This window comes from Ranitomeya imitator, chromosome 1 (genome assembly GCF_032444005.1).
Source record: "Ranitomeya imitator isolate aRanImi1 chromosome 1, aRanImi1.pri, whole genome shotgun sequence".
Lineage (NCBI taxonomy): Eukaryota > Metazoa > Chordata > Amphibia > Anura > Dendrobatidae > Ranitomeya > Ranitomeya imitator.
In genome coordinates, this window is record NC_091282.1 from 1,235,651,553 (window position 1) to 1,235,668,573 (window position 17,021).

At 45.5% G+C, this 17,021-nt stretch overlaps 1 protein-coding gene across 2 annotated transcripts in view; it reads left to right on the plus strand.

Moving 5' to 3' along the window:
- LZTS3 (leucine zipper tumor suppressor family member 3) overlaps window positions 1-17,021 on the plus strand; it is a 126,163-nt gene that overhangs the window by 22,150 nt on the left and 86,992 nt on the right. The window contains exon 1 of one of the 2 annotated variants that reach the window (XM_069745137.1): window positions 9,687-9,892. The exons of the other annotated variant lie outside the window; for it this stretch is intronic. The gene's annotated coding sequence lies outside the window, so the exon portion shown is untranslated. Of the gene's footprint in view, window positions 1-9,686; window positions 9,893-17,021 lie in introns of those variants that run through there. 2 annotated transcript variants of the gene reach the window in all.

The window sequence follows — 17,021 nt, forward strand, 5'->3', positions numbered from 1 at the left end:
TCCGGCTGCTGCTGTACTCACTTCTCTGCTCCGGCTGCTGCTGCACTCACTGCTCTGCTCCGGCTGCTGCTGCACTCACTGCTCTGCTCCGGCTGCTGCTGCACTCACTGCTCTGCTCCGGCTGCTGCTGCACTCACTGCTCTGCTCCGGCTGCTGCACTCACTTCACTGCTCCGGCTGCTGCTGCACTCACTTCACTGCTCCGGCTGCTGCACTCACTGCTCTGCTCCGGCTGCTGCTGCACTCACTTCTCTGCTCCGGCTGCTGCTGCACTCACTGCTCTGCTCCGGCTGCTGCTGCACTCACTGCTCTGCTCCGGCTGCTGCACTCACTTCACTGCTCCGGCTGCTGCACTCACTTCTCTGCTCCGGCTGCTGCTGTACTCACTTCTCTGCTCCGGCTGCTGCTGCACTCACTGCTCTGCTCCGGCTGCTGCTGCACTCACTGCTCTGCTCCGGCTGCTGCTGCACTCACTGCTCTGCTCCGGCTGCTGCACTCACTTCACTGCTCCGGCTGCTGCACTCACTGCTCTGCTCCGGCTGCTGCACTCACTGCTCTGCTCCGGCTGCTGCTGCACTCACTGCTCTGCTCCGGCTGCTGCTGCACTCACTGCTCTGCTCCGGCTGCTGCTGTACTCACTGCTCTGCTCCGGCTGCTGCTGTACTCACTGCTCTGCTCCGGCTGCTGCTGCACTCACTGCTCTGCTCCGGCTGCTGCTGCACTCACTGCTCTGCTCCGGCTGCTGCTGTACTCACTGCTCTGCTGCAGCTGCTGCTGCACTCACTGCTCTGCTCCGGCTGCTGCTGCACTCACTGCTCTGCTCCGGCTGCTGTACTCACTGCTCTGCTGCGGCTGCTGCTGCACTCACTGCTCTGCTCCGGCTGCTGCTGCACTCACTGCTCTGCTCCGGCTGCTGCTGCTGCACTCACTGCTCTGCTCCGGCTGCTGCTGCACTCACTGCTCTGCTCCGGCTGCTGCTGCACTCACTTCACTGCTCCGGCTGCTGCTGCACTCAATTCTCTGCTCCGGCTGCTGCTGCACTCAATTCTCTGCTCCGGCTGCTGCTGCACTCGCTGCTCTGCTCCGGCTGGTGCTGCACTCGCTGCTCTGCTCCATCTGGTGCTGCACTCGCCGCTCTGCTCCACTGCTGCAATCTTCAGACAGTTTGACTCTGCCCACTCCCCCTGAGCCTCCTGCAGAGCAGAGCAGACTTCTGCCTCCAGGATGAAGAAGCCTCCTCTCTGCTGCTCACAGGTTTGTTCTTACAACAGGATTGGGTATACTAATCCTTCTGCACTATTCAACACTATTGCTTCTAACCAACCACACAGCAATTATTACACCTCCCCTCCTGCCTTTCCAGCACATCTAGTAGTCGGCAAACTGGAGGGGAAAGGGGAACAGTCTGCTGTGCACAGAGCTGCACATGGAGAACTTAGTGAGGGTCCTGTGCCCCCAATTGCTTGAGACTGAGGATGCATGCTCCCCAGTCCTCTACTCAGTGTACATGTGTATAATGTATGCACAGTACACGTAATGTGTATGTCTACTATATGTGCCGTGTACTGCATGTTTGTGGCTGTCTCTGTGTGCACTGAAATTCCTATATGTGTGCATTTGTGTATATATGAGGCATATAGCTGAATTTGTGTGTATGAAATAGCGTTTGTATGGGTATGTGCACACATTACCGTAATTATTTGATGCTGACATTTTTTGCACCAAAAACGTGTCTTGTGGCAGGAAAAACGCAATATAAACACATACGGTTTTATCTCATTTTCTACTTGCATTTTTTCTATTTTTTATTTGCTTTACTTTCCCCCATTGTGTTGCATGGGGTGAAAAACACTAAAAAGTATTGATATGCTGCAGATATGAAACTGCTTCAATACTGCAAGGCAAAACTAAGCAACGTGTGCATGAGCATCAGGAATCTCATTTACTTAGTTCATGCTAAGAAATGCTGCAGTGTTTGCTGCAAAAAACAAAGGAAATACTTAAAAAACCACTCAAGCTTTTTTTTATGTCACCGCTGGAGTGGTGCTTTAAATTAAAGTCTATCTGCTTCTCACCTTCTGGCATCTTCATGTATTATCACCGCTGCTCCAGTCTGTCTCCAGCTGTTTGTGGCCTACGGTATTTGTCCCCTGTATGTGGTATAATTCGGTCACTATGTGGTGGTAATATGTGGTCTAGTCATGGTATGGCAGTATTTGTGCCTTGCATATGGTATTATTCAGTCACTCTGTGGTGGTTATATGTGATTTGGTCATGGTGTGGCAGTATTTGTGCCTTGTATGTGTTATTATTCAGTCACTATGTGGTGGTAATATGTGATCTGGTCATGGTGTGACGTTATTTGTTCCCTGTATATGGTATCACTTGGTCAGTATGTTGTAATATGTGATTTGGTCATGGTGTGACTGTATTCCTCTCTTGTATCTGGTATTATTCACTCACTATGTGGTGGTAATATGTGATTCGGTGATGGTGTGGCGGCATTTGTACCCTTGTATTATTCGGTCGCTATGTGGTGGTAACTTGTGGTCAGGTCATGGTGTGGCAGTATTTGTTCCTTGTATGTGGTATTATTTGGTCACTATGCAGTGGTAATATGTGGTCTGGTCATGGTGTGGTGGTATTTTTAGCTTGTATGTGATATTAATTAGTCTTGGTATAGTGAATTGTGTTGTGTATGGAGGTCACTTGTTCGCTCAGATTTCAATAAGGAGAAGATTCTTTACTTACATTAGAGATTAATTACTTGGATGCTTAACCCCTCCCCTTCTCTGGCGAAAACAAGTAATCACCTATCCCAACGACACATTCAGTAATTGGTCACTACTTTACACCATTATTTGTAAGTCAAAACTAGGAGTGTGTAAAAAGTACAGAAGTGTTGACTTGTTTCTATTATACTTTTCCTCTGATTTTTCTGCTCCTGATTTTGGCTTACAAATAAATTATGTAAAATACTGAACGTGTGACCATGGCCTGATGATAAGTGATAACTTATGGATTGGTGGGGGTCTGACTTCTGGGACCCGCACTGATCAGCCAAATGTGGAAGTTTTATCCCCTTTAGAATGGAGCTCATGTGCGACTCGACCATTGATCCATTCATTCCCCCAGTGGCTGCACTTGGCTTTTTCTGGAAGCCCCAAAGAGCATGAATGCAGCCGCGGACAGATATCCCACCTGATGCTGCATCTTAAAATGGGCATAAAAGTTCCCCATTCTTCAGATCATTGCTGTTTCCAATGGTTGGATTTTTCCAAGATTGGGCGGTGGGTCTGTGGAAGGTTCGATGGGTGGAGGCAGAGCTGGGGTGGAGCCTGGACGGAGTCTCAAGGGACCTGAAAATTTTGCAGGTATGGGGCCCTGAAATTCTTGCCCGTAGGCATTCTTTTTCTTGCTGTTCATCCCTGGCCCCTCATCTCATTCACTTCTACTAATCTCTTCCCAGCAGCTAATCTCCACACAAGATGCAGCGTGATGGCCGATATTTCCACACAATGCACATTTTTGCACAGTAAAGTTTGCACTGAAGTGTGTTTGGGTCACCGCAGTCGTGACAGAACTCATTGTGTTTTTTGGCATCTCCACCACCTCTCCATACTGACCAAGCCAGGTCATGATGTCATTGAAAGAAAGCGACTGGCTACACGTCATCATGATCACTTTCTTGGTTTTTTTTTGCAAGACACCGCCTAAATGGCAAAGTCTCACCAGCCGGGCTCATTTTTTGCCAATTCATAACTCACCCAGAAGACATCCATCCATTCCGGCCTCACAAAGTGGACATCAAACTCAGGCGTGGAATAGAGATTTATCAATGTGTAGATGTCAATATCCTTGAAGCCCATCCTCAGCAGGAACACATCACTGAACCTCTGCCGAAGATGGACCACAGACTACGCACACTGCCCAGCCTGGCTGTTGGGAAGGACCACACTGTATCCCCCAAATTTTGCTCTCGGAAAGCCCCGAGGCCATCTATCCAGGATATATCTCTCATCCCTTACCCATTAGAGATCTCTCCCCCTTCTTTAGAGCGTTCAGAAGACTCCGCTGCAAAATGTACATTTTACCCTAAGGCCTCTTTCACACTTCCGTCGTTTGACCATTGTCGCAATGCGTCATTTTGGAGAAAAAACACATCCTGCAAAGTTGCCCGCAGGATGCGTTTTTTTCTCCATAGACTTGCATTAGCGACGCATTGCGACGTATTGCCACACGTCGTGCAAAGGATGCGTCGTGATTTTGCGGCCCGTCGTGACGAAAAAACTTTTAATGTAACGTTTTTTCGTCCATCAGAACCGCCATTTCTGACCGCGCATGCGCGGCCGGAACTCTGCCCCCTCCTCCCCGGAACTCATAATGGGAAGCAGATGCGTTTGAAAACTGCATCCGCTGCCCACGTTGTGCACTATTTGCACAACGTCCGCGGGACGTCGGGCCGACGGTTTGCGACGGCCTGGTACCGACGGAAATGTGAAAGAGGCCTTAGCATCATCAGGCACAAGGAGCTCAGCCTCCTCCATAGAACTAGAGGCAACCTCAGCTCATGTAGAGTAAGGCTATGTTCACACCTTGCGTCGGGTCCCTGCGGGTTCTCCCGCAGCGGATTTGATAAATCTGCAGGGCAAAACAACTGCGGTTTTCCCTGCAGATTTATCGCGGTTTGTTCCGCTGCGGGTTTCCGCCTATACTATTGATGCTGCATATGCAGCAATATGCAGCATCAATAGTAATGTTAAAAATAATAAAAATTGGTTATACTCACCCTCTGATGTCCGGATCTTCTGGGCGCTGCACCCGGCGGTCCGGTTCCAAAGATGCTGTGGGAGAAGGACCCTTCGTGACGTCACGGTCATGTGACCGCGACGTCACCGCAGGTCCTAGTCGCACAGCAACTCTGACCGGACGGCCGCGTGCAGCGCCCAGGAGCTCCGGACATCAGAGGGTGAGTATAACCAGATTTTTTATTTTTTAACCCCAAATATGGTTCCCAGGGCCTGGAGGAGAGTCTCCTCTCCTCCACCCCGGGTACCACCCGCACATTATCCGCTTACTTCCCGCAACGTGGGCACAGCCCCATGCGGGAAGTAAGCGGTTCAATGTATTCCTATGGGTGCAGAATCGCAGCGATTCTGCACAAAGAAGTGACATGCTGCGGGTTGTAAACCGCTGCGTTCCCGCGCGGTTTTTCCCGCAGCATGTGCACAGCGGTTTGCGGTTTCCATAGGGTTTACATGTTACTGTAAACGCTATGGAAACTGCTGCGGACCCGCAGCATCAAAATCGCGGCGGTTCCGCGGTAAAAACCGCTAAGTGTGAATATAGCCTAAGGCGACGCTGATCTTTAGCCTTTTGTGTCACCACTATTTCATTATAGATTGTACCTTGGTGGCCAGGCTCTCACTACTTTTAGCATCAGGATCTTGTTGACTAGTGGCACAAACACAGAATAACACTTTTGTGGGTGGATCTGGAATCTCTGCCCAAGCAGTCCCCTCACACTACTCTTCTTAACTAAGTGATGGTCTGTATACAGTGGGGTCAGGTCTGGACTCTATACAGTGTGGTCTGGGATCTGTATACAGTGTGGTCTGTATACTGTGAGGTGTTGTCAGAGGTCTGTGTACAGTGTGATCTGTGTATAGTGGGTCTGTATACAGTGGGGTCTGGGATCTGTATACAGTGTGGTCTAGGATCTGTATACAGTGGGGTCTATAAACAGTGGGGTCTGTTCGCTCTATACAGAGTGGTCTTGGATCTGTATATAGTGCGGTCTGTATACTGTAGGGTCAATTTGTTGTATACAGTGTGGTCTGGGAACTGTATACAGTGGGGTCTGTACTGTGGGGTCTCGTTGCTGTATACAGTGTGGTCTGGGATCTGTATACAGTGGGGTCTGTACTGTGGGGTCTCGTTGCTGTATACTGTGGGGTCTGGGATCTGTATACAGTGGGGCCTGTATACTGTGGGGTCTGGTCGCTCTATACACTGTGGTCTAGGATCTGTATATAGTGGGGTCTGTATACTGTGGGGTCTGGTTGCAGTATACAGTGTGGTCTGGGATCTGTATATAGTGGGGTCTGTATACAGTGTGGTCTGGGATCTGTATATAGTGGGGTCTGTATACTGTGGGGTCTGGTCTGGGGTCTGTACAGTGTGGTCTGGGGTCTGTGTATAATGTGGTCTGTATACAAGGGGTTCTGGTCTGGAGTCTGTATAAAGGGGGGTTTGGTAAGGACTGATTTAGGGTCTATTCAGGGCTTGGGGTCTGTAGATTCATTTTGAGGGTGCACTGTGTGGTCTGTATTCATTTTGGGAGGTGTTGAGGGGGTCACATGTACCCTTCAGATGGGAGAGGTTGGGGTAGCTGTGTGGCGCCATCTCTTTCTGCCCCCCTCGCAGACTATAGCTTTCCGCGGGCGTACTCTGCATTAAGACCTCGCTTCATCCTTCTCTCCCGGATATATATATATATAACATGAGATGATTCATCCCGGAGGTGCGTTGGGTACGGGCCCGAGTCAGGTACGTATAACGGTCTCCATAGCAACCATGCAGATAGTAGCTGCTCAGCTCCTGACAGAGATGGATCCGGAGCCAAACACAGCAGTGATAGATGAACGCTGGTGATGAGTGAATGTGCTCAGATAAGGTGTTAATGTTCGGGTGCTAAATGATGTCTTCGGTGTGCTCGAAAAATATGTCCGAGTCTCCGTGGCTGCAGGACTCGCGGCTGTTCGACATGTGTTGTGGTAATCGTCCGCGAGACATGCAGCTGCGGGGACTCGAACGTATTTTTCGAGCACGCCAAAGACACTCGTTAGCACCTGAACATGGGCGGATAACACGTTTACTCATCACTAATGAGCACCAGGGCTGTGGAGTCAGTAAGCCAAACCGCCAACTCCGACTCCTCAATTTCCAATGCACCGACTCCACCAAAATGGACTCCGACTCCACAGCCCTGAGACACCATGGTTAATATTGGAGATAACTCCATCCCGGGTTAGTAGATGAGGGGTCTCCTGTTTACAACTTGATTATAGAATAGCTGTGAAGGGCGCCTCTTGCCTTGGAGGAATCAGCTGTGTAATACTCTGTTCCTCCTGAGGGGGTGCTGTAGGGAAAATTAAGAATCGCTGTGAAATGTACACATACATAGAAGATGATCACAGAGGATTCCTCATCTACAGTAACCAGAGGTTTCTTCCCTAGGAGATACAGAAGCAGCCGGGAGAGCTCATTTGACTGTTCTCCGATATCTTAGGGAGTCATTTAGTTTTTTAAATGCTTTTTTCTCTGTCCGACGACGACGGCTTCTGCGTTCTCGCCCCCAGTCCAAAGCAGGATAGCTCCCTGCTTCTATCTAATCTGTAGGGCCTACTTTAGGGACACTAGAGACACATCTGGCACTGGCAGACAAGGTGTTAATGGTTTCATTTCCGGAAATTTCTGATGCAGAACCCATTATCTTGAGATAAGCTCCAGCAGATGTTTATTGCAGGCAGTGGGGGAGCATAAAGCGGGGACGCTTCAGCGGACAGACATCTTCCTATTTAGTAATGATGACTTTAAGGCGCCGCTTCCAGGTTGTGCGGCATCTATTACGGTGGGTACGTGGGTAGCCCAATGGAAGCCATGGCAGCTTTCTCCAGCAGAAGATAAAATCCTCATGAGTCACAAGACACTTGTTCAAAATGCTTCTCGATTCCAACAATTAATCCCCGGATTAATGATCCATCTGCCGCAAGCTAGTAAGGGCTTTTTGATGGAGGTCTAGGAGGGTTATGTTTCTCCTTGTGGAGACCACCAGTTGGTTTCCTGGGGGAAAAAAATATAAAAATTAGTTCTTCTCTAGAAAAAAAGACATTTGCCTCACTAGTGCCACCTACTGGAGGTAGCCACCTCTTAAGTCAAAGTCTGACCCTGTAATGGGTGTTGCCATATGACCCTCAACAATCTTCTTGCTCTTACAGTGAAGAATCCTCTCTATGATCTATTTTTCTACTTCTATTTTACTCAATTACAGTATATAGCACCATTATTTTCACAGCACTTCACAGACATTTTTGGCACTGTCCCCATTGGGGCTCACAATCTAGCTTCCCTATCACTATGTCTTTGGAGTGTTGAAGGAAACCAAAGAACCTGCAGGAAACCCACGCAAACACGAGAAGATTTTAACCCAGAGCCCCAGTGCTGCAAAGGCTACAGTGCTAATGACTGAGCAACCCGGAAACCTTCCTGCTGTTACAGTAAAGAATCCTGTCTGTGAAGATGGTGAAACCTTCCTGCTGTTACAGCAAAGAATCCTGTCTGTGATGATGGTGAAACCTTCCTGTTGTTACAGTAAAGAATCCTGCCTGTGATGATGGTGAAACCTTCCTGCTGTTACAGTAAAGAATCCTGTGTGTGATGATGGTGAAACCTTCCTGCTGTTACTGTAACGAATCCTATCTGTGATGATGGTGAAACCTTCCTGCTGTCACTGTAACGAATCCTGTCTGTGATGATGGTGAAACCTTCCTGCTGTTACAGTAAAGAATCCTGTCTGTGATGATGGTGAAACCTTTCTGTTGTTACAGTAAAGAATCCTGTCTGTGATGATGGTGAAACCTTCCTGTTGTTACAGTAAAGAATCCTGTCTGTGATGATGGTGAAACCTTCCTGTTGTTACAGTAAAGAATCCTGTCTGTGATGATGGTGAAACCTTTCTGTTGTTACAGTAAAGAATCCTGTCTGTGATGAAGGTGAAACCTTCCTTCTGTTACAGTGAAGAATCCTGTCTATGAAGATGGTGAAACTTTCTTGATTATATAGTAAAGAATCCTGTCTATGATGATGGTGAAACTTTCCTGCTCTTACAGTAAAGAATCCTGTCTATAATGATGGTGAAACTTTCTTAATCTTACGATAAAGAATCCCGATTTTGATGATGGGGGAAAATGTCTTCCTCTTACAGTAAATAATCTTGTTAACAGTGATGTTAAATCATTTTTGCTTTTACAGTAAAGAATCTTGTCTATGATAACAGTGCAAACTTCTTACTGTTACAGTAAAGAATCCTGTCTCTGATGTAACCATGTCGTTAGATATAGTCTTGATATAAGTAGGTTGTTACACCATGATGATGGCAGGGCATTTAGTCTTTGTGGCGGGAACTTTCAGGCCTATAAATCAGACTGCTTATAATGTCATGTGATAGAGACTCCTTCCTAGATCACCTAGAACTTAATATTCGTCCTATGACAGTATTAATTTGACATTGTATAGCGCTGTGATTACATGATTTTATGTATTTGGTTGGGGTTTTTGGGGGGGTAATTTTCTGTTGGTGCATTGTATGGCGGTATTATTATTTTTGTAGTTTTGAAAGATGAATTAAGGAAAGTCTGTTTTCTTCCTGGCTTAAGGGGATAGAGTGCTGCCTTCTTTTTTTCTTGGATTAGATAGATAGAAATGAGATATAATATCAGTCCGCAGCTTCGCTCTTTCATTTCCAAGCTCCATAATTAGATGATCTTTTTTTTTTTTTTTTCATTATATGAAAATATTAGCCCTTTCTTGGCGGGTGAGCTGGCACCGTTCTGTGCCGAAGCCTCTACACCCACCTATCTGCCTACTCGGGCATTCAGCCCAACTGAACATTCAGTCCTACACTGCGACGACGTGACTCAGTGAGCTGAACACACCACTACACACATGAAGCGTGGATGTGGGGAAGCCGCAGTCAATGCTCTCTCCATATGATCCGGGGAAGGCTCGGCTATGCTGCAGTACCGGCGGGGACGGATGAGCCTTGTGCAGCTATCACACAGCATGGGGACTGAGAGGGCCTGCACCATGAGATGAGAAGACAATCTGCGAAGGTAAGAGGAGGGGGCGCACCAGGCTCCAGCTAATCACTGCCGGAGCAGCGCTCCAGCCTTCCACATGCTCCATCAGCCCAAATGTGCCATTGTCATGGCCGCTGGTAGGCTTAATGCAGATGATGAGAGTAGGAAGGATGATGAGGACACTGACTTTGAAGGCCCTCAGTAATAATATTAATAATAATGATGATGATGATGTAATATAATGATGGTGATTATGGGTATGATTAAATTGACACAACCTATTAAAAAATCACAGTGAGAGTGATGATTATTGTAATCATGACTATTACATTGACTTTATTGATGATGGTGGTGGTGGTATGGACACGTAGATGATGCATGATGATATGGACTTCAAGATGCCTAATAGTGGTGATGATGGTGAAGCCAATGAAGATATGGACTTGACACTAAATGATGTAAAGTTCTTCTTGACGGTGGTGATGGTGATGGACATGCAGATGATTCGGAGTTCAAGATGCCTAATAGTGATGATAATGTTGAATCTGATGAAGATATGGACTTGACACTTAATGATGATAAGTTCTTCATGATTATGATGGTGGTGGTGGTATGAATATATAAATGATTCATGATTATATGGACTTCAAGATGCCTAATAGTGATGATAATGGTGAATCCAATGATGATATGGACTTGACACTAAATGATGTAAAGTTCTTCATGACGATGGTGATGGTGATGGACATGCAGATGATTCGGAGTTCAAGATGCCTAATAGTGATGATAATGGTGAATCCAATGATGATATGGACTTGACACTAAATTATGTAAAGTTCTTCTTGACGGTGGTGATGGTGATGGACATGCAGATGATTCGGAGTTCAAGATGCCTAATAGTGATGATAATGTTGAATCCGATGAAGATATGGACTTGACACTTAATGATGATAAGTTCTTCATGATTATGATGGTGGTGGTGGTATGAATATATAAATGATTCATGATTATATGGACTTCAAGATGCCTAATAGTGATGATAATGGTGAATCCAATGATGATATGGACTTGACACTAAATGATGTAAAGTTCTTCATGACGATGGTGGTGATGGACATGTAGATGATTCGGAGTTCAAGATGCCTAATAGTGGTGATAATGGTGAATCCGATGAAGATATGGACTTGACACTAAATGATGAAAAGTTCTTCATGACGATGGTGGGGATGGACATGTAGATGATTCGGAGTTCAAGATGCCTAATAGTGATGATAATGTTGAATCCGATGAAGATATTGACTTGATACTTAATGATGATAAGTTCTTCATGATGATGGTGATGGACATGTAGATGATTCGGAGTTCAAGAAGCCTAATAGTGATGATAATGTTGAATCCGACGAAGATATGGACTTGATACTTAATGATGATAAGTTCTTCATGATTATGATGGTGGTGGTGGTATGAATATATAAATGATTCATGATTATATGGACTTCAAGATGCCTAATAGTGATGATAATGTTGAATCCGATGAAGATATGGACTTGGCACTTAATGATGATAAGTTCTTCATGTTGGTGGTGATGGACATGTTGATCATTCATGATGATATGAACTTCAAGATGCCTAATAGTGATAATGATGATGTAGCCAATGATGATATGGCCTTGACACTTAAGTTCTTCATGATGATGATAATGGTGGTGCTGATGGTGGCGGTATGGGGAAGAAGCAGTTGATCCAGCTTCTGATCCACAGTTCAAAGATATGTAATTTAAAATCATGAAATCTTTATTTCCAGAAGAGTTAAAAATCAACAGAGAAATTTAAAAAATGCAAAATATAAGGAGCCAAATCCTCTGTGATGGAAGAGTAGTAGAGGGGACAAAGAAAATTGAAGCTACAAGAAGCATTCCGGACACAAGTGCGTTCTTAGACTTGGTTTAAACCGAATGAAGACTTCATGATTTTAAAACACGTCTCTTTGAACTGTGGATCAGAAGCTGGATCAACTTGTTCCTTCCCTTTGTCTAATTAACGCCGTATGATGGCGTTGATCGCGGGCTTCTGTGTAGATCAAGCTACATTGAGGGGTGAGCTGTTTTTTTTCCATTTTTCCATTCACTACATGGTGGTGGTATGGACATGTAGATGACTAATGATGATAAGGACTTCAAGAAGCTGAATAGTGATGATAATGGTAAAGCCCATGATGATATGGACTTGACACTTAATGATGCTAAGTTCTTCATGATTATGATGGTGGTGGTGGTATGAATATATAAATGATTCATGATTATATGGACTTCAAGAAGCCTAATAGTGATGATAATGGTGAATCCAATGATGATATGGACTTGACACTTAATGATGATAAGTTCTTCATGATGACGGTGATGGTGTGGGTGATATGGACACGTGGATGATTCATGATGATATGGACTTCAAGAAGCCTAATAGTGATGATAATGGTGAATCCGATTGATATGGACTTGACACTTAATAATAAGTTCTTCATGATGATGATGGTGGTGTTGATGGTATTGACATATAGATGGTTCATGATGATATGGACTTCAAGAAGCCTAATATTGATGATAATGGTGAAGCCGATGATGATATGGACTTGACACTTAATGCTGATAAGTTCTTCATGATGATGATGATGGTGGCGGTGGTAGGTGATTTTTGACTATGGACTTCAAGAGGCCTAATAGTGATGATGATGGTAGAGCAGATGATGATACGGACTTGACATTTAAAGATGATAATAACGTCATGATGATGATGATATGGATTCGTAGAGACTTAAAGATAATAATGGTGATATAAATTATATATTATGTGTCATAAATAAGAATACTTGAAATAGGCTAATGGCTAGCATCATTTTTTTCTGGAGGTGATGTGGATCTGAAGAACCTTGATGTTGGTGTGTTCTTGTAGCTGCTTAATGATAATTACAATGGTGGTGATGGTTTCACAGACTTGAAGATGATTGATAATTATATGGACTTGTTGAAGTTTAATGATGATGATATGGGGATGAAGACTCTTGTAATGATAATGACAATGTGGACTTGAAGACTTTTGATAATCAGATGGAAACGTAGATGCTTAATAAAGATGTTGATGATGACACGTGCATAAAGTCACCTGATAATGATGATGAAATGGGCTTGAATACACTAGATAATGATTATATGGACTTGTAGACTTTTGATAATTATATGGAATCGTAGATACTCAATAAAGGTGATGATGATGATATGGGCATAAATTAAATTGATGGTGATATAGACCTGTAGATTATTGATAATTATCTGGCCTTGTCAAAGTTTAGGGTGATGATCATATGAACTTGAAGACAATTGATAATTATATGGACCTTTCGATGTTTATTGATGATGATGATGCTGATGATGATGATGATGATGATGATGATGTTGTTATGGGCTTGAAGACTCTTGAAGACTCTTATTAGTGATGATAACAATGATGACATGAAGACTCCTGATGATGAGGATGATGATGATATGGGCATAAGAACCCTTGATAATAATGATGATCAGATACCATCTTGAAGAATCCTTGTCATTACCGGTGATTAATGAAGATGATGATGTGGACCTGATATTTGATGTATAAATGGCAGCCCGCCGGTCTATATTGTCCTCCGTGCAGCAGATCTCCGCACCGTCCTGTTATATAAATGTGCAGTGCCGCTGCGGCTGCGTGCTGTGATTTCTAGGTGGCACTGCTGTGGTTTGGTTAACCCTCGCATGGTTACTCTTGCCTGACAGAAGACATGAGAGGATAGGAGTGCGGATGACTAGAATTTGAATGTGTTTGAGAAGTGATGGGGGTTGTAGTGACTTTTCGGTGGGCTTTAGTGGGGCAGGTGTCGGGTCGCTCACTTGGTTGGAATTTCTGCTCCAAATAAACCTGAACTCGCTCTACCTGTGCAAGATGGTGTCTGATGCCCCCAGCGGTGTGTGGGCTGTCATTTGGCTGCACATAAGTAGGTTATTACTGTGGTCATGTCTGGTGGTCAGATTAATGGTTGTAATGTTCTATGTACACAGTATAATGTTAAGGTTGGGAGTGGTAGTATTCTGTAGACAAATTTATCAAAGGTGTTATGGCCTGAATAGATGATGCACCAGATGATGGGCCATGGCGGGATCAGTAACGGGCATAGACCTCTTCGGTGAGACGCCAGCAATTTGTAGGTGGGGTGCTTCTATGGGCTGGTGTTATTACAGATGAGCTAGTTGGACCTTTTTGGGTTGAAGACGTACTCAAAATCAACACCCAAACCTACTACCAGTGCCAGTGTTTAGAAGACATTTTCGTCAAGGAGTGGTCAGGAAAAAGCCTGCGTCTTTGTAGACTTCTGCAGGACAGTGCTCCATCACAGCATCAAAGTCTCCATTGCTCGGGGCCAGGTAAGGCCTTATAGATGTAAGAATAATGACACGGCCCCGTTCTTAGCGAACCTAAACCCTACTGAGAACCTGTAGGCTTTTCTTAAACGGGAGATTTACGGTTAAGGAGAACAGTCTCCTCTTTGAGCAGTGTCTGAGGCTATGGTTGGTGCCTCACGTTCTCAAAGGAAAGGAAACCCACCCACCTACCTCCGATTCCACAATGTGTGCTACGTGTGTGGCTCCGCATGGCAGGAGCCGTCTAGTGACCTCTGCGACGAGACCCTCATGCAGGATGATGGAGTGGTGGACAGACGGCTGTATCCAACACTGTCAATGTTCTGAAGACACAGATACTTTTGGAATTGGGACATACCTTCAAATTCCCGGAACAGCGTCCCCAATCTGGGAATGTCCCCCTGGATCTGGGATGTTTGGGAGGTGCAAAAAGATGGACATGTCAAAAGACTTGGTTGAGCTTCTTCTTCTGAGCTGGATCTGTTGACATTTCTGGCCACGAGAGATGCGAGAGCCCGTGAATCAGGCTTACAGAAGCAGCGGGGAAGACCCCAACTCATCGACCCCTTAGCAGCTCTTTGGCCTTGGTCCATTGGAGGATAATAGAGTTTGGTTATGGCCTTGTCCAGTCAAATGTAGATAGAGTGGAGTAAAAAGATGTGTAGGATCCTTGTCCAGTGGCCACATCGAGAACCCGGCAAACCTCCTATTACCTGCGGCATCCCCAGCGCCTCTTCCGATTAGTAGACCCCATAACGTCATGACGCACTACTACTAATCAGAAGAGGTGCAGCATGCCACAGGTAGGAGAAGGTTTGCCGCTTGGATGATTTTTTTCAGCCTAACGACTAAATCAATGTCTGTTTTTCCCATTTTTTAGGTTTGATGTTGTACTTGATTATTAATGAATATCCATGCTGTGCGTATATTATATCTGGAGGTTGTATTGACCTCTACACAGGGTGTCCATCAAATCTGGAGGAACATGACAATGATAAGACTTATCTTAGATCAGAAGCTGGAGTGAAAAACCACAGAGAGAAGGGAGGAGGCAGCAGGGGCCGTGCTTCATCGCGGAGCCGGGGAGACTGTGTGACTGATCAATGGCCGCTATAAATGATGTATGACATGAGTGACGCCAGCGCGCTCCTCTGTATATGACATAATCCCTATATCGCGCCATCCCCACATTCCCGGGGCGCGATAAGCGGAGAGGAGGACCATGCAGACAATGGGCCGGAAGTTTCCATGTTGATAAATTCCTGTAAATTTCACTTTGATCTGTGAGAATCCATTAAATTGTTCAGGGTCCGGCCGATAATTCATTGTCATCTCCATCCAAGATGGAGAGATGAAGCATTTTCTACATACCGTGTACTATACTGTGGGCACAAGGCACAAAATAGTATCAACCAAATGCCTCAGCAGCACGGACCTCTCCTCTGGCATGTTTGTCACAATGTATCAGTGCAGCTGTAAAGCATCAGCATCCCACCTTCCTATCTATGAAAGGGCTTCTCCCATCTTCAAATATGCCATTTTTTCTCATTAATATTTGCAGCAGTTCTTGAGATATGAACACTTTACAGCTTGTTACCAAGGAGTCCGACCACTGCTGTTGTCTAGCAGTGGTGGACAAACTTGTGCATTGCTTTTTCTATTGAGTTTGAAAGTGTTGCTCTGAAACTGTCGTGGCCCACTTGAGAGCGCTGTTACTTCATAATCCCAAGAAGTCAGTGAGGAGCAGCTTCAATCTATAGCTGCAGAGCAGAAAGTCAGTGAGAAGCAGCTTCAATCTATAGCTGCAGAGCAGAAAGTCAGTGAGAAGGAGCTTCAACCAATGGCTGCAGAGCAGGAAGTCAGTGAGGAGCAGCTTCAACCAATGGCTGCAGGGTAGGAATTCAGTGAGGAGCAGTCTTAACCAATAGCTGCAGAGCAGGAAGTCAGTGAGGAGCAGCTTCAATCTATAGCTGCAGAGCAGAAAGTCAGTGAGAAGGAGCTTCAACCAATGGCTGCAGAGCAGAAAGTCAGTGAGAGCAGCTTCAACCTATAGCTGGAGAGCAGGAAGTCAGTGAGGAGCAGCTTCAACCAATAGCTGCAGAGCAGAAAGTCAGTGAGAGCAGCTTCAACCTATAGCTGGAGAGCAGGAAGTCAGTGAGGAGCAGCTTCAACCAATGGCTGCAGGGTAGGAATTCAGTGAGGAGCAGTCTTAACCAATAGCTGCAGAGCAGGAAGTCAGTGAGGAGCAGCTTCAACCTATAGCTGCAGAGCAGGAAGTAGATGAGGAGCAGCATCAACCAATAGCTGCAGAGCAGGAAGTCAGTGAGGAGCAGCTTCAACCAATAGCTGCAGAGCAGGAAGTCAGTGAGGAGCAGCCTCAACCAATAACTGCAGAGCAGGAAGTGGATGAGGAGTAGGCTCAACCAATAGCTGCAGAGCAGGACTTAGTATCACAGGGTCCCTGTGCAAGAACTGGGACCTATACCCGCATGTCGACAACAGTGGTCCCCTGACCTGATGATGTCCATAGATATCGACGTTGGCAATTTAGGGGCATTTTAACATCTTATTTGTATGTGGGACTTCCCCAAATTTACATAGACTGATAACGAAAAATTCTGACAGTCCTGGAAAATCCAGGACTGTTGGCAATCATGGATGTGACCTTTATACCTACATGGAGACTTGAACAAGCCACAGGTCCACGGCCCGGA